This window comes from Grammomys surdaster, unplaced genomic scaffold (genome assembly GCF_004785775.1).
Source record: "Grammomys surdaster isolate TR1022 unplaced genomic scaffold, NIH_TR_1.0 97, whole genome shotgun sequence".
Taxonomy (NCBI): Eukaryota; Metazoa; Chordata; class Mammalia; order Rodentia; family Muridae; genus Grammomys; species Grammomys surdaster.
In genome coordinates this window covers 17,703,607-17,731,225 of record NW_021604576.1, presented here as the reverse complement: position 1 = coordinate 17,731,225, position 27,619 = coordinate 17,703,607, and the positions used below count along the sequence as shown (strand labels likewise).

The 27,619-nt window shown below is 45.6% G+C and overlaps 1 protein-coding gene across 4 annotated transcripts in view; it reads right to left on the bottom strand.

The window, feature by feature from the left end:
* Positions 1–27,619, bottom strand: part of Bach2 (BTB domain and CNC homolog 2) — a 335,112-nt gene that overhangs the window by 303,690 nt on the left and 3,803 nt on the right. Inside the window, exon 1 of one of the 4 annotated variants that reach the window (XM_028780725.1) lies at positions 24,571–24,647. The exons of 1 other annotated variant lie outside the window; for it this stretch is intronic. The gene's annotated coding sequence lies outside the window, so the exon portion shown is untranslated. Of the gene's footprint in view, positions 1–14,397; positions 14,439–22,931; positions 23,076–24,570; positions 24,648–27,619 lie in introns of those variants that run through there. 2 more of the 4 variants (XM_028780734.1, XM_028780753.1) reach the window with 2 other exon arrangements.

Sequence of the window (27,619 nt, the reverse complement as noted above, 5' to 3'; positions counted from 1 at the left end):
GAGGGAGGGAGGGAGGGAGGGAGGGAGGCAGGGAGGGAGGGAGGAAGAAACCATCTCATCACTATCTCCATCCTCTCCAGTCTCCCTTATCCCACTAGAGCTAACAGTGAGCACATGCTCTAATCACCAAGCATACCATCCATCCAGGAAGACCTGTGCTAACGAAGTGAGACCCTTCATAGTTTGCCCCTCAACATTAGACTGAAAGACACAAAAGACCTGCAAGGCAATGAAGGCATGCAACAGAGTGGACAGGCTAAGAAATTCTCATCCAAATAACAGGACCACTCTGACCCTCAGACTGGGAAGCTTTCCAAAGACTTCCAACACCTCATAGTGCATTATGTTTGGCTCAGATTTATGGAGAGAGAGAGAGAGAGAGAGAGAGAGAGAGAGAGAGAGAGAGAGAGAGAGAGAGAGAGAGAGAGAGAGAATATATTTATCCCTAAAACAGCAAGAAATGGAATAGGTAGGGATGACAGCAGTGTTGTTAGGAATGCCCCTCAGCCCATACACTGGGAACAGACAGTAAATTATGACATAACTGTAATACAGGATGTCGTGCAGCTCTTGCAACAGATTCGTATCTGCTGAAGAAGAAAAATGTGGCAAAGAGTAAGCAAAAATTGTATTGTTTAAAGTGGCATTGCAGAAGAAAAATGATCTTCCACCCATATCCATAACTACCAAGAATGGAAAAATTACAGCAGGGAAGCAGAGAGAAGGCAGCTCTCCATAGCACACTGTGCTGTACCAAACACCACAGCACGTACACACTTGCCTTGCCGTCTAAATATCAACTGTAAGTACATGGGATTTGGTTCTGCACTTAACTTGTACATATGTAAGAAACAGAAAGGCAAGAGTTGACTCAAAACCAGCTTTGCAGGTAGATCCTGAGGTAGACACATCTCACCTTCAGGCTCCTGGACGGCTCCTCTTTTTTCCAAGACAAGGCTAACACACACGGAGTGGATAGACCCACTCCACCCTACAAGCACTGGACCTGGAGGTCAACACTCTGATGTTATTATGGCAGATTCCTAGAAGTGCCTGATGTCTGCCCAATAGAGTAATAAAAACCTAATTTGATTTAACGACACTGTGTGTATGTATGCATACGCATATGGATGTGTGTGTGGGAAGACCAAAAGTCAACATTTTTAATCTTTGTGATGACTCTCCAACTTATTTGTCCAAATTTTTATTACATTCTATGCTTTTATTTTATGTGCGGGGGAAGAAGGTGTACACATGCCACTTTCTGGAGTCTGATTTTGCTGTGTTTTGTTCTGTTTTATTCCCCCTATCATGTAGGTTCCCGAGACTAAACACAGGCCATCAGGCTTGGCAGCAGGCATCTTTACCCACGGAGACACTCACTAGCTCTCCACCTTCTGTTTTAAGGCAGAGTCTCTCCCTAGTTTCTCATTCAGCCGGATTGGCTGGCCAGTCTCCACCTCCCAGGTGTTGGATTCTAAACACGCACACCGCAGGTTTCTGCATCTGGCTTTGTAACATGGATGGCAAGGAGTCAAACCCAGCTCCTCACATTTAAGCAGCAAGTACTTTTCCAACCAACCATCTCTTTGGATCCTTAAAGTCTTTTCAAGTTCATATTACTAGTATTTCACTGTTGCACTTTGTAAAATCACTACGTCTGTGACATGTTGGAAATATAAAGCAAAATGACTGGCTCCCTCACCTAGACAGAGCAGTATGACTCTACACAATGCAAGCCATTGACATTGACGCTTTTATAATAGATGACTACATTCTGTTAAACGCATTTGGAGTTTAAAGAGTTGTTTTTAAAGATACCAAGCAGATTAGAGATCCGATCCCGGTCATCTGTAAAGACTACTAGCCATTTGAGGTGAATGATTAAGCTGTGAGGACCAAGAAACAGTATATTTACAACAGAAGAGTGGAATAGGAGCGTGCATGCTTAAACCCCAGACACCTCTGAGAGGGGCTGCCAACCGAGCGACCAAGGGTTGTTGGAACTGCAGAAGCAAATCATCTCAGATTTTCTTCCACATAATCCTTCTGGGCAAGAGGCTAACAAGGACAGAAGACAAGAACAGCATGAGGGGCTCTGTGGGTCAGGGAGAGAACCAGACTGTGAGCTTCTTCGATGCTCAGGGAAGGCACGGGCACTCTCCCAAGGCCTCTGATATTTCTAGGTGGAGACATGACTCCTAGAAGCAGGACACGACAAGCTTGCTACCAAGAAAAACTGGCTGGGAGCAAAACGAACCAAGTAAGCCTATAGTCAGTCAGAAGGTAAGATGAGGATGTAGCTCAGATGCAGGGAGGGCGCTGGCCAGCACACACAAGGCCCTGGGTTTGTGCTCTGGCATTGCATGAACCCAGGGCAGTGGCACATGCCTATAGTCCTAGTATTTCCGAGGTAGAGGAAGAAAGGTAGGCAGTTAAACGTCATCTTGGACTGTAAACTGAGTCTGAAGCTAGCCCCAAGTATTCTAAATGAGACCATCTCTTTTAAGAAGACAGGTCTCATTATTGCACAAGTCTTACTCAGGAGAGCACAGATCTGAGATTTCATGGGTGCAGCTTCCCTGTCCTATGTAAAGACACTATCCCAGCTGAGGCCCTATCGCTAGATGAAGAGTTAAAAGTAACTAATGGCTGCTTGAGGGAGACTCAGAATTCTCCAGGGACAGGCCCCTGATAGGCTAGACAATCCCAAGTGGTTGGCCCTAGACACATATACATCTGAGACATACCAAATGCTCTCAGCGTTCTGTATTTGTGTGCATGTGCATGTGCATGTGTGTGTGTGTAAAAATAATCAAAGAAGAAGTCCTGAATGAGGGGCACACTGAAGGTAAGAAAGGAAGGGTGAAAATGATATAATACAGTACTCATGTATGAAATTCTCCTCCTCAAAATTAAAGCCCTGAAAGCAGACATATAAGTAACATTATAGAGATTAAATAGGATGTATTTATATATTTACAAATACACACACACGCATACATACATACACACATATAACAACAACTAATAAAATAAAGAGGTCATGATTTTAAAAGAGAGCAAGGAGGGGTATATGAGAGGGTTTTGAGGGAGAAAAGGGAAAGAAGAAATAATGTAATTACAATAACCTAAAATAATTAAAAATAATTTATAAAAAAACACTACAAAAGGGAAGAACTTTCAAAACTCCCCTTCTTAATGCTGATTTGTAAGCATTGACAGCACGTAAACTGTAAGCAATAAGAAAGTGAGGTGGATTTCCAGGTCCGGCAGACCCTATATGATAGTCTAGAACACTTTACCAGTCAGCTGTGATGCTAAAGCAAGGGGACACCACACTCTAACAACAGCAGGGCTCAGGAAGATCTGCAGCATAGCTCATCTGTATGTGAGGAATGGACCTCAGAGGAAAAGGAGCCCCTGTGGGGGAGTAGTTCAATACAGTTTAGATTCTTTAACGACTAGTGTGTTCCTAACACACAGATGAACTATGACCAAGTGGGGTCACCCAGTGGGTGAGTGGGGAACCTGTGAGCATAGTTCCCCAGGATGGTGTGGCCTTCACCTGTTTTACTTCACTTACATTGATATCAACTTGGCTGAAAAATGATGTCTTCGGTAGGTGGCAGTAAATACTTCCACAGTGTTTTAAGGTATCTGACCAAAAGTAACCTGGGGAGGAAAGGGTTTATTACATGTTACAGCTTGCTCTACCATCCAGGGAAGGCAGGACAGGAAATAATGGCAGGAACCTGGAAGTAGAAACAGACACAGAGACCACGAAGGAGTGCTGCTTACTGGCTTGCTCCTCTTTGCTTGCTCAGCCTGCTTCCTTAGAGCACTTAGGACCACCAGTGCAGGTATGGCACCATACTCAGTAAGCTAGGCCTGCCTGTATTAATCAACATTCAAGAAAACTCACCACAAGCTGGTCTTTTCTCAATTGAAGTTCCCTCTTTCAAACTGACTCTAGCTTGTGCCAAGCTGACATAAAACTAGCCAGCAACACAGTCAAGAAACCAGGAAGTGCCTGAGTGGTTCATGCAGTCCAACTATGTGCTGAAAGATAAACTGGGTCAGTGGAACAAAAATGTTGGACCAGGCAAAGAAGCAGCGTGCACCAAGATCCTTACTGTGACCTTGAACTACTTGTAAGGAGAGCACCTAGAAAGGGGCCAGTTACACCAAGGAAGAATTTACCAATAGTCCCGTCTCTCGATTCAGCCTTATTCTCCAGCGCATTCCCCACTGTCAAATCCCCAAGCCCTGTACACCTCTTCTCAAAGGCTTCTTTTCTGTAGCTGGAAATACATATATTTTCGTTTCCTTCCTACTCCCACCCCATGCCATCTGTTCTTGGACCATCCATTCTGGCTTCATAGCCAGCCCCCAAAACATCTGTATCCTCACCCTCAAACCTTACCTTTAATTTCAATCTTCAGCAAAGCATCTTCCATTCAATACTTAATGCATTCATATTTAATGCATTCAAAAGTTAGCATTTCTTGCCCAAGTGCTACCATCCCACAAAAAAAAAAAAAAAAAAAAAAAAAAAAAGAGTTTCTCTATAGGTTTCATTCATTTCTACAGCACCAGAATTTGCCCAGGCACTTACTTGGGCATCAAATCCAAGATATTTTTGTGCTGTCTGTCTGCCTGTCTGTCTGTCTGCCTGTCTATCTTTTTATGTTCAATTCCAATCATTCACCAAGACCTGCTGATGCTTCTTTATATCTCATTCTGGGTTCTCACTACCTACCTTCTCAAAATAACTACTGTCCTCTTTTCTCTGATGTTTCCTCTTCTTCGGCTATTCAGTGTGCTTTCCACCACACTGCCATTCCAATCTTTCCAATATCCCCAGCTCTGAGCCTCAGTACCTCCCAAGAAGCAACTCGCAAGGCTTAGCAGCTAGAAGAGGGACAGCAGAGTAGCTGTGAACTCTGGCTTTGGAACCTAATGGTCCTGCTTTGAACCACAAAACCAGCACTAATTTCTGTGTCTCTCAGTCTTTTCATTCCTACAGTAGCCTCTGAAGAAGAGATTAGTAAAAGCCTGTGAACCATGCTAGTATGGCGAGCACTGGGTTCCACACTTGGAGAGCTCCAGCAAGGCAGGCCTCTTGAACCTTTGTGCCTATCCTGTCTTTGATACTAGGCCTTCCTAGGTGGCCTTCCTGATACAGAAATCCTTCTTTGGTAGCTACATTCTAACCATTGTTACAGCTCCATCCAGTCCACACTAGCCTGTGGCTCTCCTCTGATGATTCCAGCTACACTGGCTTTCTCTGAACTCCCTTAAAATGCTAACTGCATATTCCTGACTCAAGCTGATTTTAGATTTTCAAGTGTGACCAATGTGCTCAAAAGAGCAAGGGTATGAGGGCTGTGCCTCAGTGCTGGAGCACAAGGACGCACCACTGGGTATGTGGCTGCTTTTTCAGGGTCCTCAGGACCAAGTCCCAGCCCAGCCTGCAAGGCTCCAATCTCACCAGGAGGTCTAAACTTGCAAGCCCTTCCAGGTAGCTGTAAACCCTCCAGGCAGAACCACGTGGAAATGAGAGGCTAGGCTATGGTTTGCAGGCTGCATAGGAATCCTTTCCAAGACCAACAACTGTGAGTGTTCTGAAATGGGCTTTGCCACATCTATTCTAAATAATGGCTTATAGTTCCATCACTAAAGTCATTATCACATGCAGTCTGCCCAGATCTTGCCCTGACTTTGTTCTTGTTCTAATAAAAGTATATATTATCCACCTAATCTTTACCTAACTTTTATATGATACTGAGGCTTCTGTTTAAGATTTGTTTTTGCAAAATCCAAAAAAGTCCACCCAAAAGAAGAACAAAAGGGGGAAAAAAAAGCTTGCCACACAGAGAATTTGTTAAGATTTTTTTTCATACCTAAAAAGGGAATTTTTAACCACAACCTTAGTCATAGACCTGAAACAGGCAGATCAGAAGCAGTGAAAGATACCGTGGCAATAGACAATCTGGTGGATGCGCCCGGGTTCAGTCACCGGTGCCTGGGCTCACAGGACTGGCTGGCGGAAGTGGGTGCTGTACCCTTATCCCGCCCCCGCCTGACCACCTGCAGCAGCCGGGAGGAAGCAGGCAACCCCCGCACATCTCCAGCTGCATCTCACCAGCCACAAAGTACGCAGGCATCGTCTGATAGAGCCATGGTTCTATCAGAAGCATCGGTGTGAAGTGGGGAAAATCTTCAAGTCGTGATGAGTAACCTGTGTTACTCAGATTCTATCACTAAGCTCTGAAGCTGGGCTAAAGGGGGACCCCTCTACATGGCCACGCAAAGGCCAGGTCTGGCATCAATTTCTTAAAGGCCAATGCTTAGGGAGAGGACAAAGAAGGCCAAGTGGCATCCCTCATAGCTTCCAGTCTTGCCTGTCGTGTTCACTGACGAATGGAAATGTCTGCATCTCCAAAAGCAGGGGTTACCCTTCCTAACCCTCCACTCAGTGTGGGCCGAGATAAGCCCAGAAGTCCCGTGTCAGCAGTGCCCTGCACAGAACAAGGCTAGATGAACGCAGCCAGAGTTTGGAGCACAGTCATCTGAGGAAGTGGCTGCAGAGACTCAGGAGTCACGTAGGTGAAGAGAGGGCAGGAAAGGGGCTAGATTACAGGTCAGCTTTTAAGATATCTTTGCTCTACTTGAATAATTTGTATCGTCCTTTAAAACAGCTAAATTAAAATACACCTGCACTGTAAATTGTGGAAAGAGTACACCTGCTCTTCAAATGTGACCTGAAAGCTGTTGTTTTCAGGGTGCTCTCATTCTATATTAAACATAAGAAAGTTAAAGTTCTTACCATAACTTAGAATTCTTTAAAATAAAAACAAATCACCAATGAACATTAAAAATGTGATCCAAACTGTACCCAGTATCTCCAGTGTCTAAAACCATGACTGGGACATGGCCTCCAACACGGGGACCTGTACCAAAAAGTACAAGCATACAGTTGGGAATGTCACATTCTCTACAATTAATTAGCTTAACTTGCCACTACTGAAAGGCAAGGTGTCCTTGTCCTGTAAGGCCACAGACTATACTTCAAGTGACTATCGTTTTGATATTTATCAAATTCAACTCCAGCCTCATAAGGCTTCCCAATATTCAATGTGACTTAGTCATCTAAAATCTAATAAGATGCTGTAGTTTCCAAAAATAAATTCATACATTATAAACTCATATCAGAGTCAAAGTCACCTAGGTAGCCATAAAGCTACAAGCCTTGTGGCAACTAGGATTGTGTTTGTTACTGTATGTCCTTCCCAGGGTACTCAGCTGAGAACCCTGCATACAGAATGAACAAAACGAGCAAGCATAAAATCTGACAAAGTCTAGCCTTGCGTCTTGTAGCCGGTTATTAGTATGTTAGGCTGTGGTCAAATTTAGAAATCAATACTGAAGAATCTTGTTAATGTAGACATCAGATTTTAGGAATTTAAAAAATTTATTCTTTGACAATTTCATACATCTATTCAAGGTGTCTGGATCATCTATACTTTGCTGAAAATTAAATGTAATTGTTTGTAAGGGCCAGAGGTGACGGATGAATCCAAGGAAATTGTGTCTTGCAGACACAACAGGACTGACACACATATAAACTTCAGATACTGCAGCATCGTGCATAGGGTCTGCATAGGTTCAAGCCAGACAGGGTCCTACCACTGAGAGGGGGAAGTTGACATGGGATCCTACCCCTAAACAAGAAGCTATCTGCAACTGATACCTACTGGCAAAGGGAAAAATCATTTTCCTCCAATGGAGTCTCACTGGGTATATTCCCCACAGGACAGGCCCTATCCCTAGGAGTAGATGGCCAACTCATCAAAAGGAACTCAATGGTATTTTTTGTAGACTCCTTTTCTTGTTTTGCTTTGTTTGGGCTTTTTTTTTTTTTTTTGGCCTTATAGATCTTTTTCTTCTTTACTTGATTTTTACTTTTGTGGATTTGTATTATGTGTGTTTCTTGGTTTTGATTTTTTTTTTAAGAGCAGGAAAGAAGAAGATAGAATTGGGTGGGTAGGGGGGTAAGATAGATCTGGGAGGAACTGGAGGAAGTAAAACATGATCAGAATACATTGTATGGAAAAATCACAATTAAATGGTTTTAAAACCATAATTACGATTCAAGAAGATTATTAAAATGTCTGCGGCTCCTTTCCACCTTACAAAAAACCCTTTATGTACTTTGTCTCATCCCCATGTATACACAAAACATTATCTAAGCCAACTTCCAAAGTATAAAGTAGATGTGGAAATGTGTTTAAACAAACAGCTCATGGCTACGCAGCCTCAAAGCACATGCATGCAGACATGCATGAGACAGCACCTCCGTGTTTACCACGTTCGCCATTCAGCAGCGCACACGGTAGATATGTTTCGAAGTCACTTAAGGAGCATTTTATTTTGGAATTTTATGACTATCACATTGAGCTTTAGCTTCGCTGTGGACACCAAGGGAGTGACTAATCACACAAAGGGGAAAGAATCAGTGAGTCATGGATTCCAACTGAACGTCGTCAGCCCAAAGGAGAGCTGGCAAAGGATTTAAGGGAAGATGGTCTTCTGAAGGGGAACAAATAGCTATTTTATCTGCCTGCTCTGCAACCTGAGGAATAGGAAGTATTTGGATAGCTACTGTAAAACACACAGACTCCAGATCTCCCTGTACAGTCAGAGATACAACGTCCATGTAGCAGGAGATTTGTTTGTTGTTTGGTGTTTGTTTGAAACAGTGCATTCACTCTGTAGCTCAAGCCAACTTTGAACTTAAGAGCAGTCCACCTGCCTCAGCCTTCCAAGTCCCAGGACTGTGTGTGTACCACCATACACAGCTGAGATGTTTTATTATTTACATGTTTTTCTTCAGTAGTTTAAAAAGACAGACAGAATACTGGTCTACTTTGGAATTTCTCATACATACAGGAGAACACATTTGAAGACAGTAACAGAGACTCTTAAAGCAAAAATTCAGTCCTAAAGAGTAAAAAGCAGAAATCTCAACGGCATCACATGCATTCTTACATGCACTCCAGTGGCTGCCCATATACACAAGCTACCTAACTTTACATGGGGGAAGGGGAAGAAATCCTCACAGAAGTAATTCAGCAGCACTAATACTAAAATGATACTGTCGCCATGGGAACTGGTATTTTCAGTTACATATGTGGCTTAATAAATAAAAGCATTAAGAGTTAGTGGGGATCCTAGACACATCCAGTCTCTCCAGTGCTAACAAAGATGTGATCACTATGGAAATCAAATGTAGACTGTGGGGCTGAGGCAGCATGTCTGAGGGTACCAGGTAGCACTAATGGAGGACAGCTGGATCTGGGAACACTGAAGACTGCACTATAAATAGGACAGCACTCTTAATGTGTCCCTAAGGGGATATCACCTTAAGTAAAAGCCAGGTTCCTCTGATACTCTCTGAGGCTGTGGGAGAAACCATCAGAATGTCCCTAACCTGTACGTGAATCAATATTCATAACCCAAATGTAAGAGTTACAGTCATCCCTGCTGATGTCACCTCGCTGTTCAGGATCTGGCAATTGTCATGTACAAGTTATAAATGACAGACCAGACCTGAACTAATTTCAGAAAATAACAATGCACAAATACTTCAAAAATTGTATTATCTAAAAAGTTACACATATACAAAATAGACAAATTTAAAAAATAACACCCTTGATAAGACCTCTCTGCATCCTAGCCTTCTATCACCTCTGGTGTGTGTGTGTGTGTGTGTGTAGTATGTGTGTGTATGTATGAATGTGTGTTTGAGTGTATGTGTCTGAGAGTGTATCTGAGAGTGTGTGTGTTTATGAGTGTGTGTGTCAATGTGTTTGAGTATGTGTATCTTAGAGTGTGTGAATGAATGTATGTATGTATGAATGTGTGTCCGTGTATGAGTTTGTCTGTGTGTACTGAGGACAATACTGATTCCTGTTAGTTTTTCCCACTGTGTGTTATCTATAAGTGATGTGTTTAGTTTCCTGTGCTGCTGAACTTTCCATGGATAAACTTCTCCTAGACATATTATTCTATGTCTTCTTCTTTTCATTCAACAGTGTGTTCCTGAGATTCACCCACTCATGTATTTTACTGGGTTCAGTAAACAGAGACCTTAGCACATGCCTTCGCAGCACTGCACAAACTGCTCCATCATCCCACCTGGGGGCTGCCATTTTCCTGACCTCCAGATGAGGAGACTGCGCTTACCAAAGGAGGAGCAAAGCCACAGTCTGACTTTTACTGCTACCACAGGGCAATGCTGTTCATCCACAGCCTCCCAGATCCACTGGCTCATCTCCCTCTCCAACAGTATCCAGTACACAAGCCGAGCAAACATATGAACCCAGTCTAATCTTAGTATTCGTGAGAAGGTTTATTCAATATGCTGTCAATGCTTCCTGAGGCACACGGGTTAAGAGTGTTTCTTGGCTGTACATTTAGAACAAGGCTGCTGAGTTGTAAGTTGTTTGCCTGTTGAACTTGATTAGGAGAATATAAACTTCTCCAGTGTAATTGTGCCAAGTTATACCCTTACCAACCACATTCAAGACCCCCACCAACACATGGAATCATCTGATTTTTAAACGTCTACCATTCCAGACAGCATGTAATGATATGCTATTATGTATTTAATTTGCATGTGCTTGACTGTCAATAAGGCCTAGACTCTCTGGATGCATTTGCTAGTCATTTAGCCTTCTTATTTTGTGAAGTGATATTGGATTATCTGTGTTTTTCTTTATTGATTCATGTGTTTGCTTTTTTACATATGCTAGGCCTATCCAATATATGGGCCACCATTTTGGGATTGTTGTCTCATTCTTTCTTTGTGTTGTCACTAGTGAGCATTCAGTTTTGTTTTGTTTCAAGTAATAATTCTGAAAGGCTCCTTGTATGTCTTTAACTTTTTGTACTATAGTAAGAATTACCAGCCAGGCCGTGGTGGCACACTTTTAATCCCAGCACTAGGGAGGCAAAGATAGGTGGATATCTGAGTTTGAAGCCAACCTGGTCTACAGAGCCACATCCAGGATAGCCAGGGCTACACAGAGAAACCCTGTCTTGAGAAATCATAAAATAAAATTTTTAAAAATTAAAATTAAAAAAAAAAGAAAAAGAATTACCTAGGTCTACAATTAGAATCTCCATATCTTTCTAAGCAGTGTATTCTGAGATTTAATGTGTAAATAGTCAAGAAAAAGACTTGCTGGGCATGGTGATCCATGTCTTTAATCCACTACTCAGAAGGCAGAAGCAGGAAGATCTCTGTACCTTCTAGGTCAAGTTAGTCTACATAGCGAGTTTCAAGCAAGCCAGAGCTACAGAATGAGTCCTTTTCTTAAGGAGAGAAAGACAGGATGCTGCTAACAGTCAACATGGAATAGTAAGGTGGTAACCCTGACACTGTAAGCATGAAGATCAACAGGAATGAAGTACCCTTCAGCAAACCATCTTGAGGACTCATAGTTCCAGCTCCACTCTTCAGAGTGTTCCTTCCCTTCAGCCCTTGCTGTCCTGTCTGTCCGTCCAGCTCACACCACACTGATCTCTACTGTCCACTCTGGCCCCTGGGCACACATGGCCGTCATGAAACAGACACGTCATCTTCAACATTAACCTCAGCCTGTCTCTAGATCCCTGTCATTTACACAGAGTTCTGCTTAACAGAGGCCTGGAAGAAGAACGGGCCTGCAATGTGTCAGTATATATTCACTCAAAATGCAGTTTTAGAATAAACTTTAAAAATTTCAGAACTGAAATATAACTCACAATTTGGGAAGCTGTATGGAATAAAAATACACCTGAAGTCCCAGGGTGGGGACAGGTTTGAAGAGCTTTAAATATCTTGCAGAAGTCTGTGCTCTTTCTGTGGGCAGAAAAACACAGCAGGTGGGATTTAGAACTGGAGACCCACCTGATGGGCCCATCCATTCCCTCCCTCCCTCTTTTCCTGAGTGGCCCTGTTAGTGCAACCTAGAGAAGCACCAGGAATAAAAGATGCAGAGAGCAACAGAGAGGCATCACATTAAACCCCAAAGTACCAGCAAGGCTGTGTAAGACAAAAGATCCATTGTAAAAGAAGTTTCTAAGAGGCAAGACTGACATAAAACATCATTGAATTAAAACAAACAAACAAAACCAAAACAGAACAGAACAAACAAACAAACAAACCTTCTGTGAGAAGCTGGCAAGAGGCTCAGTGCTTAAAAGCAGGTACTGTAGGGGACAGTTCCCAGCAGCACCTGAGTCAGTGGGGCAGTTCACATCCACCTCACACACATACATACATACATACATACATACATACATACATACATACATACATACATTTATTTATGAAATTTTACTGTAGTGCTGTATTTATTTATTCATCACATTCTTTCTCTCCCTCTTCCCCGCCTCCCACCTCTCTCAAGTCCTACTCTGAGTATTATGTGAAGGATTCGCTTTCCTGCCCAGGCAGAGAAGGTGTGAAGGCCTGCTCAGCAGCTCAGGACAAAGGGTGGCCACACATTAAAAGGAGAAATGGTTAGAAAGCACAACAGTGCAGGAATGTGAACAGGCATGCTCCTCCTGAGCCTAGAGATTCCCTTGTTCTAACTCCAGAGTCTTTGTGGCAAAGCGCTGACAGAACAGCCTGCAGGAAAAACCAACCAAACTAGCAGGAGAACAAGGAGGCCCCACATAATGACTGGAGCAGGCTGGTGCTCAGGACAGCGGCAGCCCTGGCCATGGAAACAGGCAGCATGCTTCCCCTCTGCCATGGCCGACTCTCATTTTCTGTGAACTCCCTTGTTGGAATCCTTTGACTGTGACTCACAGGGCAATCGGGCTACTCAGCAAGCCCACAGCCCTTCACAATAGACTGTGTAGGAGGCGCCCAGCTCCCGGTGGCCTGTGGTCTGTTCAGTTTTTTCCTTTCTGCATTCTGGGAGGGTCTGCTTTTCAGCCACATTTCCCTCAAAACACAGCCCTGGAGGCAACGCTTAGTGCACAGATTTCTGAGCGATGAAATAATCCACGTTGGTTTCTTAGTCATAGTGAAACTAAAAACAGTAAGACGAAAAAACAATGGGGTCACCATCACACCTACAAAAACACAATTTCATACTCCGGTGACATAAAGAGGTCAGGGGGGAAAAAGCTCAAACTAACATTTTCCAACCTTTCACTGAGAGCAGGGGCTAAAACCACATGTTTTGAAGGGCTCACACTGTGTTATTATTAGAAGTCACAATTCTATTGATACTGATGAGTCACCCCTTATTGGTGGAAACCAAGAACGTCCATCGGCATATGCTACAGTCACTGTGGCTTTCTCTTTATTACTGGTCAGAGAGCCCTCGGGAAAGCTTCTCTGGGCTACCAAGAGGCTCCGTGTCAACCCCTGCATAGCTTTCCCGGTGCCAGCTCAGCTCATTTGCATCATCGTCTGGGAGTCTAGGATGATCTGATCAACTCCTGTCCACAAAAGGAAGTTTATGTAGCGACCTCAGAAAAACAGCATTTCACACTTTCCGATGAAATACCCAAACCGAGCCATGTAAACAAAACACGCAAAGGGAGTCAGCTAAGTCAGGTGGCATCTTCCTGACCCAAAGCTGGGCGCTTTGTTTTTGTTTTTACATCAATAGCCAGCATGAGATGCAAACAAAGGCCATGGTCACCAAGGCTAGTTTTTTTTTGTGCTAGTCACACCCCTTACTGCCCTGACTCCTGTCTCTGCTACCCACAGAGAGAGAAGTGGGTCAGGTCTCTGTAATGCCGAGGAAGCCCACTCACTACAAGTCCTTGGGGTGCTAAGCCGTTAACAGCAGAATCTCTCCTTATCCATTTTTCTGGGTTTGAAGATTCCCAAAACAATAAAGTGAAAGTCGATTTTCCTCTGGCATTTCCAGAAAGGCTGTTGTACCCTATGCTGTCCCTGCAGAGACAGACATGTGCCTACTTTCCTATCTGCCAGAGGCTGTGCTGGGCACAGGGAAGAAGAACCCAGCCAGTTCACAGTGAGCACAGACCCAACGATAGTGACCTCCCGCCCTTCCCAGGCCATGCTGGTCCTGAGCACAGGAGAGCAGCCAAGAGAGCCCCAGAGCCCCGGCACATGAGTCAGCAAGCCACTGGTGGGAACTGCTGACTGCTCAATACTCTGGCATGCAGAGGTACACTGTAGGGCGAAACAAAACTGGGACACACAAGAATCTCTGCACCATCACCACCCCCGCTGCCGCCCAGTTATTATTTTCCTCTGTTAGACCAAAACATGCAGATAATCTACACCCTGGCTCAAAAAAAGAAGTAATGACCAATAATAATCAGTAGTGGTAATACAAAAAAAAATAAGCAACTCACTCTCCGTGTTTCAGTGTGTGGAACAGCTGCATTCAAATCTCTTGAGCCAGTTAATTTTAACTGGCTTTAATTTTAACTAGATTTAACTGCTTTTCCTCTCCTCTGACAAATCAAAATAGCTGCCATATAGACCACAAGAACTGGTAACCGAAGCACAGTTCCTGTTTTTCGGAAGAGACTTGCATTCAAAGCCACATATGAGGTGTTTAACATACGTGGGAATTGAAGTGTTGAATGAGGGAGACTGAAACTCAGACACTAACTCAGGTCCCATGGCCTGAGTTACATGGGCCGTCTCATGTCAGATTCTGACCTACATGCCTTCAGCTCTGCTCTCTCATTTAACACAGAATCCCAAAGTCCATGTGGAAGGCCTGGTGTTTGGAACTCAGAACGCATCTCCTCAAAGACAAGTACAATGTGCCTATGAGGGAGCACCGCAGGACCGTTCTTGAGAACACTCCAGCTTAAAGTGTGCAGTCCAGGTTGTGTAACTTACAAGTGGGAAATACTACAACAACAGCACCAAAATAATGAAGGCAGCCCCCACCCCCACTCCCAACCGACTGAGTCTGGGAAAATATCTAATTAGCAGAGAATGAAGGACCAAGTCTTCCAAGAGACTTCTGCACAAAGGGAAAGACTGATAGTTATCATCTCCTGGGCAGATAGGGAGCTTCTCAAACAATTTCAGCCCCAGGAGGAAGAGGATGAAGGAAGGAGGAGAACAAAGAAGAGAAAATCTGGTGACTAGGAAGGAGGCTGAAGAAAGGGGAAGGGAGGGAGAAGAGGAGAGAGAGCAGGAGGAAGGGGGAGGAGGAGGACTCAGCAAGAGTTGAAAAAAGAAAGAGAAGGAAAGGATGCAGAGAGCTGAGGAGTCTCGGGAAAGGACACCACGGAGGTATATTTATACTCAGGAGCTAGAGTGTACTCTCCACTGGACTACCCTTCTGCAGAAAAACCACTCAACACCCAACTACCAAGAGTTCTACATGAAGGATGAGGAAGACGGAGTCCAGCACAGTTCCAGAGGCTGGCACTAGATGGCGCCACCAACCCAACATAGCATGGTTGCTGGAGGGGTGTAAAGCAGCTCTGGCTTCATCCCCTAGGAGTTGTTTACCAGGCAAGAACTTTATCTAAAGCAAGCACTGCTCCCTTAACCCATCAGCCTCTCTTCATGTCCAGAGAAGAGAGCACCACTGTGCTAACAGAAGAGGTCAAACTAATTCTAAAACCATTTCCTCAGCCTGTTTTTAATCAATGAAACTGGGGGGAGGGGAGAGGGTAGGAGAGTGGAAGAGATTGGATGCCTGGCCTCCCCACACCATCATATTCACGAATTCAAGGACAAATTCAGAGGATTTTTGCCATTAACTGACAAAAATCCCAAATCCTTGGCCATGTTGTTTCCCCCTTGAAGATGGGTTTAAATGTCACATGACACACCTGTGACAGGCTGAAGTGTTCACACCCAGCGTCTCATAGGTGAAGAAGCTCCCAGACAAATGTATCATGAAAAATCAGCTGTGTCTTACATCTTCATTTTACTGTGGCTTGTGTCCTCTGACAGGCCTGTCTCCACTTCCTGCCACTACTGGGCTCATGAGGAGACTCCCTGGCTCACCATGGCACTCCATCAGCAAGGTCACCACAGTGGAACGTTCCAGGCTTCCTCTCTTCCATGCTTCTTTGCCTGTCTCCTGTTCAAATGCTGACATCTCACAAAAGTAATGCACTGGGTGCTCTGGGCTACGGATTTCCTCATAAAACCCAATTTACACAACCCCTTTCTGATATCAGCTTGAGGTCAGAAGGGCAGGAACTGGCTATCACACCAGGTGGCCAAAAGACAACAGAGTGTGACATGGAAGTGGCTGCCAGAGGATTCTGGGAACTGATGGCAACATGCCTGCCTAGCTTCCTTACAATTCTGATAAGGATGGTTGTCCCCAATGCTACTCATCCCAGGGGATGTGTGCAAAGGAAGGGTTAATTTGAAATGTGTCTACATTTTCCTCTCACTGAATGGTAATAATATCTTTCACAGATAATTTCTTTTTTTTTCCTTCAGTTTGACTCTTCAGGGTTTACTCATTTGCATAATATGGAATCTTGAACCCATATAGATATTCTACAAATCAATGCAAGTAATTCTCACACTAAATCAGCAGCTTCAATCTAAGCTCATCATTGTTTGCATAGAAATCTTCATGCACTCATCTGCTTGATTTTTTTAATCACTTAAAACCTCCAACACTGACACACTAAGTATCTCCGCATTTAGCTATCTCCAAATTTTGAACTCGTTGCTAAAAGAAATGAGCCACAGTGCATTCATATGCTTTGTTATTTCCCAAACTGAGCCTTTCCTGTCCAGTTAGTGTTCAGGCAGCCCCAAGAATGCCCCTTGACTGAAGTGTCAATTTGGTGTCCAGCCCAGGCCAAGTGGCGCTGAGTAAGCACTCTGAGCCATGACCCTCACAAACTCCAGGTAATTGGGCCACTTGCCAAGCAGAGTCCTTCAAACCCATTCAGATCTCCAGTTGAAAGTTGCAACATGCTAATCTGGCGAGATAATCTCTTCCTGAAACTGCCCAGAATGGGGACAAAGGTTACTACTTTCTCTGTCACTGCTTGCTAATGTTTCCAATTAGGAACGCTAACGGAATTGGTCATGAATGCCATTCTTCCTCCAGGGTAGAGTGTTCCCAGGATTAGAGGAATCATTGCTTTTAATTTTTTTTCCTTCCCTCACCAAAAAAACCTCAAATGGCAAAGTCTTCACCCATCAAGAGGATGGAAGTGTGAGGAACAGAGATAAACCCTGAGGATGGAGAAACGGGATCCACATTCTACCTCTTTGGCTTTCCCGTGTTATCACTTTTACTTTCCGATCCTTACTAAGTCAGATCTGAGGAGCATAGTTATTAGAAAGTGAATCACGAGGTTGACTGGAGATACACATTCGATTCATGTTCCCAGAGAAATTGTTTTTCAAGTTTATCTTTTGTATAGATGTCAAGAAAACAGCCAGTATTTCAGAGTGAGTTGCCTAAATGTCCACTCCTGATATCAGCAATGGAGATCCCACCGCAGACAAAGAAGAGGGGAAAACACAGCACAGTGGCCCCTGCTTGTCCCAGATCTCTCCTGTCCAGTCCCTGCTTTCCCAGCCACTATCTGCTGCCATTTAGGATTCTGCTCCAGGTTATTAGGATGATTGAGTTCATGCAAACAACATACATACAGAGAAAAACAGAGCTGTTTGAGCATGCATTCTAGTTGACCTGTCTTAAGTAGGTACTACTACTCCTTTTAAGTTAAGCTTCCGAGAAAGGACCCAAATCATTCTTGGTTGTAAATCCTACTCCCCCTCCTTTCTCCACCAATCTGGAGAGGTCAAGGCTTCTAGAAGCTAGACTCACATCTTCATGAACAATCTTTGCATAGGTGTAACACATGGCATTTGACCAAAGGAGATGTCCGTGTGGCTTCTGGTCATTCAAATACGTTGTCAAACGACGTTAAAATGCTCAAGGTATCAATGTGAACTTGAATGTTATCTTGTACTTTTTTCCAAGCATGAACATGAATGTACTTTGGGCAATTAGCAATTCTGTTTTCATCCAGTTCTAAAGGCAGTGGTAAATAAATCAATTCTGGACTCTGTAGACAAGACTATCATTTGCCAAAATGGCCCTAGGGGTTATATCGTGGGTTACACAATACTCCAAAGGGCCAAAGATAGTTATGAATTAAAAGGATTAGGGGACTGAAGCAAAACAGCAAGCCCCAAGTTTTAAAATGGCCTTGTTTGAAACTCATACCTGGGGGTGGCGAGCATCCTTTAGCGTCTAACCAAGTCACACTGCCACTCTGTAGCCTATGGAGGATGACAGGCCTCCCCTTTACACAAGTTAAAATGTGCTATCTGTACCAGCTAGAAATTCCTCCAACTACATCGTGTACTTCTTACGGGTCAGTGCCAGGACTTGGTCACAAGCCACAGTAAGAGACACTCACTACATGTCGGTGATGAACGCATGTGACATTGCCTTTAAAGATTACAGTTTCTGTTCACATGACCTACTTGATAGCATCCATAAATAGTACTGTTTGGGATGAAAATTAAAACTGCTAACAATCTGTGGCTTCTGGGCCAGGTAGTGGTGCCTGCATTTAATCCCAGCACTTGGGAGGAAGAGGCAGGAGAATCTCTGAGCTTGAGGACAGCCTGGTCTACAGAATGAGTTCCAGGACAACCAGAACTGCACAGAGAAACTCTGTCTCAAAAAACAAAAGGGTGGGGGTTGGGGGTGGGGAATCTATGGCTCCTGGAACACTTTCAAAGTTAATGAGCACACATGCTCATCTCTTCATTTGCTCATATTGGTAGAATGGAAGTCACTATTGAAGTCAGAGAAGGTCCACAGGTTAGACTCTGCAGAGTCCCCAGCAAATTTCTGAACTATCTGCCTAAAGTGACCAGGGAGAGAGAAGGCACAGGGGACAGAGACCACAGTGATAGGGACTTGCACATGCCAACACCTTCTTCTGAAATGAACCAAAGCCTGCCTCTATCAGCTGTAGGCTCTGGAAGGACCAGAAGAACAATGAGAATTAGAGGGCTGGGCTAACGCTTGGGAAACGAAGAAGAAGAAAGCTGAGGAACTGCCACCAAGGAGCTGGCCAGGAGCACGGCTCTCTGTACAGAGGTAATGTGTCCTGAAGCCCTCAGGAGGAAAACAGAAAGTCAGGAGGAAAATGACACATCTTGAAACCAAACGACGATTCATGATCAGGCTAAGGAACAAAGGAGATGCTAACCAGGGGAATATACTGGAAACGCTGTGATTATGAAGTCACTGGGGAAGACCGAGAGGCATCTTGGCTGTAATTCCAGAGACTAGAATGAACTAGTACGTGAAATGCTTTCTGATTGGGGACATTCATTATTTTGGTGGAAAAAAGAAAAAGCTCAAGGAAAGACAAAGACAAGTTTGCTAGAGTTCTGAAGTGGGGCCACTCGTGGGATCAAGCTACATATTCTTTAGGAATGAAGGAGCCCTTCAAAAGGCAGCGGGATAAAGACCCTGAGACTGGTCCCTCTTTAAGGGAGCAGCATGTTGACCATAAGGTTAATTTTGAGCTTTAAGGAGACTCACACCTGAATTGAACAAGAAAGGGAAAAAAAATTTTAAATCTTGAAAGAAAATCTTGACAAATAACTTCTCTTGTTAAATATTTCCTGGACCAAACTAAACAAAAAAAAGAAAAATGAGCAAGTAACATTTTGAGCAACATTGCTGAATTTATAAAATGTTTAGTTCACATTGTTTCTAATTTTTTGTAAATATTTACACAGAATTTTAATACATATTAAATATACTGTCATGTATTGTCACTGATAAGACAGAGTTTTCACTCTCGGTACCATGACTGGTACTGCTTTTCCTAACGCAGCTCCAGCTCTGCCAAAAGCTCCCTCACAGACGTTCCAGTGTTTGCCATCAGCCCTGACTTCTGAACTTTCAGTGCCTCTGGGAGGGCCTGATGTCACTGCTGTCTCTGCAATGCCCAGATGGAAAGCAGGACACAGAGAAGCACAGAGAGGGCTTGCTGCCTGAACTGCAGAAGTTGACAAACACGTTACATCTTGTACTGATCCCTGCTCCATGTACATGGGTGCTGAGGTTGTGTTCTCTCTGGACTACAGATCTTCCCACATTGCAATCCAGTCATTGACTTGGGGCAGGACTCTGTATTTCAGATGGGAAAATAACCTCTAGGCAAGTCCAACCTTTTTTGACATTCCAACATGACATACACTGTTGAGAACCTCACAATGGAGTTCTAAAACAATGTTCCTAAGGTTTTTAAGTAAATTTGAGGTTTTATGTGGAGCTGCCTTCACAGCTACTCTTAGCATAGTGCGGGCTGTGTGCAGCAGGCTGAACTCTACTGGCAGACAGTCAAAAGTTCGGATTGAACTTGCCAATTCTCAAGAACCAGTACAACATCTACTTCACAGGTTGTTCTAGGAGTCAGTGAGACACATGGAGGTAAAGAACTTAGTACTATCTAGCGTAACATGAACAATCAATAAATCAAACCATTGTTTTAATCGGTGTTCTCAAGTGCAAACATATGGAAGTCTTCAGGCATTAAATAAGAAGTTACTCTACTTTGGTCAGCAACAACCCAAAGAAGCTGGACAGTTCACAAACAAAGGTTATCTACCTGCATCGTAACACTGTGCCCAAGGAACTCAGTACTTAACCTTTCAGACTGAATTTTCCATTAAAAAGGGAAGGTAGCAATTCCTGAGATGTTAATTTGGACCTTCATTGTCCTCAAGCCTTTCTGGTTTCTTGACCATTATATGACTCATCTGGTACATGTGTACAAATTATCTACTATGTATCAGGTTTCAGAGAATAGAGAAGTCTGAAAATATTAAACAATAAGATGTTTTAGTATACTAAGTAGCACTCAGTATAGGCCACCTGCAGTTTTAAAAATGATGTTTGATTATTTAACGTATACACAAACACACACAGACACACAGACACACACACTCACACACGGTGGGGGGGGGGGCGGGGGGAGAGACAACAATTTTCAGAAATTGGTACTCTCCAAACTCAAGTGCTCAAGCTAGTTGGACTTGGCAGCCTAGTGCCTTTATCCATCTCTCTGACCCAGCCCAAGTTCTTACAGCCATTCTCATCAACGCTTTAGAAGTGGGGATTCCACAGGACAGTCTGGAACAGGCAAGGGACCTGACAGCACAAAGCTTGCATTCACACTCACCCTGCCTGGCAACAGCAGACAAGGGCTTAGAAATGGCTGGCCCCCACTCCCATACTATGCCCTTTCCTCATCAGGACCAGATGCACAGTGTGAGGGATGCAGTGGAAAGTGGAAATGAGGCCCCTTTTTTTTGTTTATGATTTAAGATCTCAGGGAGGCAAAAGCATAATTTTAAAACAGGTGTGAGATGTCTGAGCAGGAGAGAGCAGAGTAATGTACAGATGCCCTGGTCCTGGCCTCCACTCCACCATTCTACTCCCTCACCCCCAGAGAAACAGCAAGGTGCTAATTTACCTAAGCACTGGCTCATTCATTCAACACTCAGGTCAGCCTTTGAAGCAAACCAGATGCTATATCCCTGAAATCCAAGGTTTAAAACCCAGAGCAGTGTAGCTCCACAGCAGAGCCTGAGAGACTGAGAGACCAAGGGGGGCTCGCGCTCTCTCTCTCTCTCTCTCTCTCTCTCTCTCTCTCTCTCTCTCTCTCTCTCTCTCTCTCTCTTTGTTAAGACTAGATCCATACTAGAGATGCTAAGCAAGAGCTAATCCAAGTGAAATTAAACTGCTCCCAATAAAACTGATTGGCCTGGGTCCTTCTGTTGGCATCACAGGAGGCTCCATTACAGATTCTGAGGAATGGAGTTCACAATCACTAATGAATTACTCCGTCCCATCGGCTGAGCTGACAGTGGGCACAGAAGTGCAGGGCTGGCTTGAGAGAGATTTGAACATGAACCTGACCATCTGGCTCTCTGTAACTCACTTTGATCACAAAATGAATTGCAACAAATTGAAGAGCACATGGCTCGAGTTAATTGTCTCATCTGTAATCTGAACCTACTTTTAAGCACTTATTATTACCCTCTATCAGGTGGAAACATTTCCTCCCATCACTGCAAAGTGCATTTTCCTGATGAACTGTAATGGATCATTAAATTCCGTATCTGAATAACAATACTTTGCACTTATTCGGTGCCTTTCATCCTGGGATTTCAAGGCAGTTTGCAAATAATTAAGCCCCTCACACAGCAGCCAGAGGTGAGTGGCTGGAAGGGAATTGCCTGAAGATTCTGAGTCAAAGGGCATAATTCAGTAGAAAGAGAATACATGGCAGCCTCCCAGACACTGGTAGCTCTGAAGTAAATTAGAGGCTATTTGATTCCCTCCAAGCCTTTCTGCCTCACTCCTGCTCCATGGCAGATTCTGACACACAACACACAAAGCACTAAGAACTAACTCAAGTGCTTACAATCTAGCTAGGACTTAGATATCATACACCCGAGAAAAACAGATCTGAAGGAACTGACGTTTAAACCCACTTGAAGAATGAACAGATATCAAAATAATTTATTCAAACATTTAGATTACCATGTGGCAAACCTGAAGCCTTTTAAAATACAAAATGTAAATATTAATCAAACTGTTTTATGGTTGCAGATCTCATTTCTGGAACCTGCCCACCCTCATTTGGATGACTCTGGGTTTTCAAAAATAGCAATTAGTGCCAAAGTGGGTGATCAATAGTTTTAAAGTACAGAATACTAGAGGCCATACAAAGTTTTGTGGTGATTATAAGCTCCTGGAGAACTGAATTACATACAATAGAGACACTGACAGATCTTTCACTGGAGCAGTTTGGCTGCAACACTGTGAACTGGCAAGACTAATTCTAACAAGATGTCTCTCTCTCTCTCTTTTTTTTTTCATCACGTTTATTACCTGCAAGAATGAAAAGGGCGATCCACTGGAAAGCTGCTGAAGGCTCAGGATGGAATGACCTCACATTTGAAGCAAGTTGTCTGCTGCCTGGCGGAAATAGCCATCTCTACAAGAGGAGTGGCATAAGGCGGTTCAAGCTTAGCTTTTCTAGTCAGCCTGAGCTTTAGCGGCGCGACAATTTCCTACATGTTACGTTTTAATGATCTGAGAAAACCGTTATCAGAGTTAACATCTCTAATTTTACTCTTAAACAGACAAAAGCAAAAAAAAAAAAAAAGGAAAAAATCTCATTAGGCAGCATCTCCGCCAAGGTTCTCACTAGGCTAGGAAGAATTTTTATCTAAAGTAATTACCCTTTTTAGTTAAATACACTCAGCAGATGAAATTAACAGAGTGAGAGACTACAACACTAGACAGCGGAGGTGAAAAAATCCAGGAACGCGTCGCCTGGCCGCCCACGAGCCCGCTGTAAGTCGCAGCCGGGTCTCAGGGGTGGGACGCTCCAGCCCTTCTCGGTCCAGGACGCAGTGACAGCAATGGCTAGACCGGCAGAATACGAGGAGCACCTCGTAGGGTCATACACAAAACCACCCGGCCCACAGCCTGGCAACAACTTCGCCCAAGTTGTCAAACTTGCATGTGTGCAAGAGCAGGCTGGGGAGACTCAATGTGCCCACGACCCCAAGGGCCAGAGGTGTGCGGGCCTTCAGACACGCGCCGCCCTGCCGGCTCCCTCTAAAGTTCCTGCAAATCCTTGCCCAGCCCGAGGTCGCCCAGATGCTGGATCAAGTCCCCTCTCGCAGGCACCTGGGGTAGTCCATCAGCGCCTCCCGCCGCCCTCTCGGTGCCGCTCAGCTCCCTAACAACCAGTGGATGGGTGAACTGCGAGGGCCGCGGTGCGGAGAGGTGAAGCGAGTTGTCCCTTCCTTAAACTCGACCCTTGGGTGGAGCCCTGGGGGATTCAGAGACTGGCGTACAGGTGTGGATGTGTGTTCTAGGACCTTGGGGAGAAGACGGTTGCAAGGTGTCCCTCTGGGAAGCCTTGAGCTCCCTTGGGCACGTCTGCGCCCGAGGATCCGGGCTGCCTCGTTCTAGCGCCCGGCGCGGTCATCTGAGCCACCGTGCGGCGGCTGACAGCTGAGCGCAGAGCCGCGGTCGTCGCGGAACGGCCGCGCGCGCGGGTGCGGTGGCCAGGGAGGGACCGGGCCACCCGGGCTGGCCAGAACGCGGGCTGGGGCCGGAGGCAGGGCCGTGGGTCTGACAGCTGCTGCGGCTCCGGCGACGCTCGTCTCCCCACCCGCCCTCCCGCCCCACGACTGACTTATTACCCTCGGCTCCTCCTCCCCCTGCTGTTCCAAAACACCCGGCGACGCGAGCAAAATACAATGCCGCCTCGCCCGCCGTAAACAGGCAGGCGGGAGAGCGCGCCCCGCCGCCGCGTCCTCCGCTCACTCGGCTCCCACCCCTTTCCCGTTCCTAGAAAATGCCATAAGGCGGCCGTGGGCGGGGAGCGGCCGTTCGCCCTCCGGACTCGCTGCCCGCCGCGGCCCCACGCCGCCCGCTGCCCCGCTCGCCCGCTCCCCGGTGCAAACTTGCCCCGCTGCGTCGCCTTGGCCCCGCGGCCCGGTCGGGCACTCACCTTCCCGGGAACTTTCGTCCTCCTGCGCCGGTCCTGCCCGCGTCTTCCCAGCCCGCAGCCCCCTCCCGGCCGCCGGCGTGGTGGGCGGTCCTGGGGTCACCGAGAGCAGGCGGAGGGGATGCGCATCACATGGCAGCTCGCTCGCAGCCCCCCGAGTCCGGGAAGGGGGAGGGGAGCGGCGCGCGCTGCTGGGGCGACGGGGGGTGAGGGGGAGGCGGGCCGCGAGGGAGGGGCGGCAGGCGAAGCGGGGCGCAAGGGCGACCGCAGCCCGGTGCGCGGCCGCGGGGCTGCTGCTGAGGCGGCGGCGGGGCTGCTGGCTGCGCCGCGCGGCTCGCGCTCTCCCGGAACGCCCACACTCTCAATCGCTACATTGTTGACATTCGGCGCTGACGTCACCCGCTCCCCATTCACAATAACTTTACGGGAGCGGGGCAGCGCACCTCCCCGGCCGCTGGGGCGCCGTACGCCGGGTGACTGGCGTAAGCTTCTCCACGAATGGCGCTCCCGGGGCTCGGGCCCGGGCGGGCGCGCGCTTCGCCGACTGGCTCGGGGAGGGGGCGCGCCTCTCGCCGCCGCGGACGCCGGTCTCCAGGCTTTGTGCGGGCCGCACCGCCCGAAGAGCCCTGTCTTCCCCGCCCGGATGACTGTTTAGCTCCGCCTATCTTTGCCCGGGCCTTGAAAGTCAGGGGTTGTGGGGCTAGTGGGGTTAGGATAGCTGCGAAGGCCGGTGTGGCACGTGAGGAGGTCACCAGAGCCATGGGCACTTCATCAAAGGGAGAAGCCAACTTGGAACCTGACATTCAGGGGCTGACTGCAGCTTCCCTGAAGGAGCTGGACAAGATGAGCCATGAACTCCTGGAAAGCTGAATGGGCCTTGAGAATCGCTCCCTACTCAAGAGAGTCCTTTAAAGACCTTCCCCATTGACGGAAATCTCCAACCTCCACGAGCTATATATTTTCTAGTGTGAAAGAAGAGCCTCTTTCCATCCTTAACCTCACATTCCACTGAGTCTCCGCAGCTGTCCCTTGCTTGTCCCTCTGAATGCTGTCAGGGTGCTGTTGCCCCGTTAAGCCATCGTCAGCTTGGTGTCAGAAGGCTTGGTGGTAGTTGAAAATTTAAAGACAGTAATTAGGATTTAGATAGAACGTCCATTTGCAATAAAGTAAGGCTGTGTTAGTTGTTGTGCTGGTGCCTGCAACTTTACCCCTTACCACGGCCAGGAAACTGCCATGTTTCCCTAAGCACCTATAACTCCCCTCTTCCCCGTGTAGGGCAGTGTTTCATATTATTACACGTGGTGCTGGTTTTTAATGAAGATTATAAAACTTTGGCTGGCTCTACTGAGAGAAGGATCATAAATCCCCCTGTAAAATGGGCAGTGGCATATGCTGAGGAAGCCAGGAAGCATCGCTCTGGGAGTCTTGTGATACCATCCAAAGCGGCCCGCACTTGAGGACTTAGTTTTGAAACCCTCCAGTTGCAATGTTTGTGTGTAAAACTAAGCAAGAACCCCATGCAGGAGGACGGTGCATTTTTCTAACTGCTGTGTCCTGCTTTCATGGGTACCCAGGTGAGGCAAAGACCGGAGTTTTTGGTCTTATTATCCGGTCCTGTCCCCTTTGAAACAAATGCTGTGCATGGCAAATTCCTGCCCAAATTCTCGGCAAGGACAGAATACTGATCCTGGCCTGCACTGCTAGGTCGTTTCTTACAGCCATGGGTGCTTCTTCTGGTGGTCTTCATACTTTCAAACACGTATTAAAAACTTTATGCATTTTTAAATTGAATTAATTAACTTATTTATTTAGTTTTTCGAGACAGAGTTTCTATGAGTAACCTTGGCTGTCCTGGGACTCACTCTGTAGACGAGGCTGGTCTGGAACTCAGAGACCCACCTGCCTCTGTCACATGAGTGCTGGGATTAAAGGCCTGGACTACCACACTGGGCTAAGCTGTATGCATTTTAATAGCATCAATAAATGTTTTCTTATGTGAAGCCAGGCTGGAGAACCTTTATGACCAGGTTCCTAGAGAACCGATGAAAGTGTTTAGAGGCATAGTTTAGCAAGCAGATTGTCTGCTAGGTTGTGTAGAACAGCTGGGACATTGATGTAAGGAAGATAAGCAGGGGGTTATTGCTACAAACTGATTTTATCCCTCTCCTTTCTAGATTCAGAGAGTTTCAACAATCGCTAATAGGTGCTCTTCTTTAGTCAACCTGCCTAAAGAGAGAAAATACATTAAAACAAAAAAAACAAAACCTCATTTGCAGAGGTTCTATCCAGTTCTGCAATCTTATCTTTTATGACTGTGTAGAAGACAAAATCTTTGTGTTTCAGGAGGTTGAAGAAGACAAAAAGGGAGTTAGTTGTTCTATTTTAATTTTTAGTAATTGGAAGTAAGTTTTTGAATTATACTCCAGAAGCCACACTCAGAAATAGTCATGAAATAGTAATGACAAGCCAAGTTCTGCATGGGCTTTGCTGGGACTGCCATGGAGGGCAGGCCGTGAGCACCTTCAACCCTGCTTGCGGGCCAGTTTCTGGGTTGTGCCTTTTAGGCGTATACAATGGGAAACAGATGCAAGACTTTCTCCCTGTGTATTTCTGTAACCTGAGTAGAGGTCAATTTCATTCCCATGCCTGGAACATTCCACCATTTTGGATAAAAATTTCTTCTCCCTCCACAATTACCTGTGCGTTTGACCCTGAAAATGAACTTTTTTCTAAGTGTGATATGGTTTTTAAAAGATAAAGTAAGATATGCACAGAGGGAAGGACTGAGGAAAGCACTCCGTAGAGGTTGATGGCGTTAAGACAATATGGTGCTTTTTCTCTAGGTGATACAGGAGGCAGAATTTTAAATGTGATACCTTGACAGAGGCACAGCAGGGCAATTTGTCAACACAGAAAGAAGTGGGAAGCTAAGAACAAGACACCAAGTCCGAAGCCACGAGGAGCCAAGTCGCCTGAGGGAGCTCTGCTGAGAGGAGCTCAGTTAGCACAGGGAGCACTGCTGAGAGGAGCTCGGTTACCACAGGGAGCACTG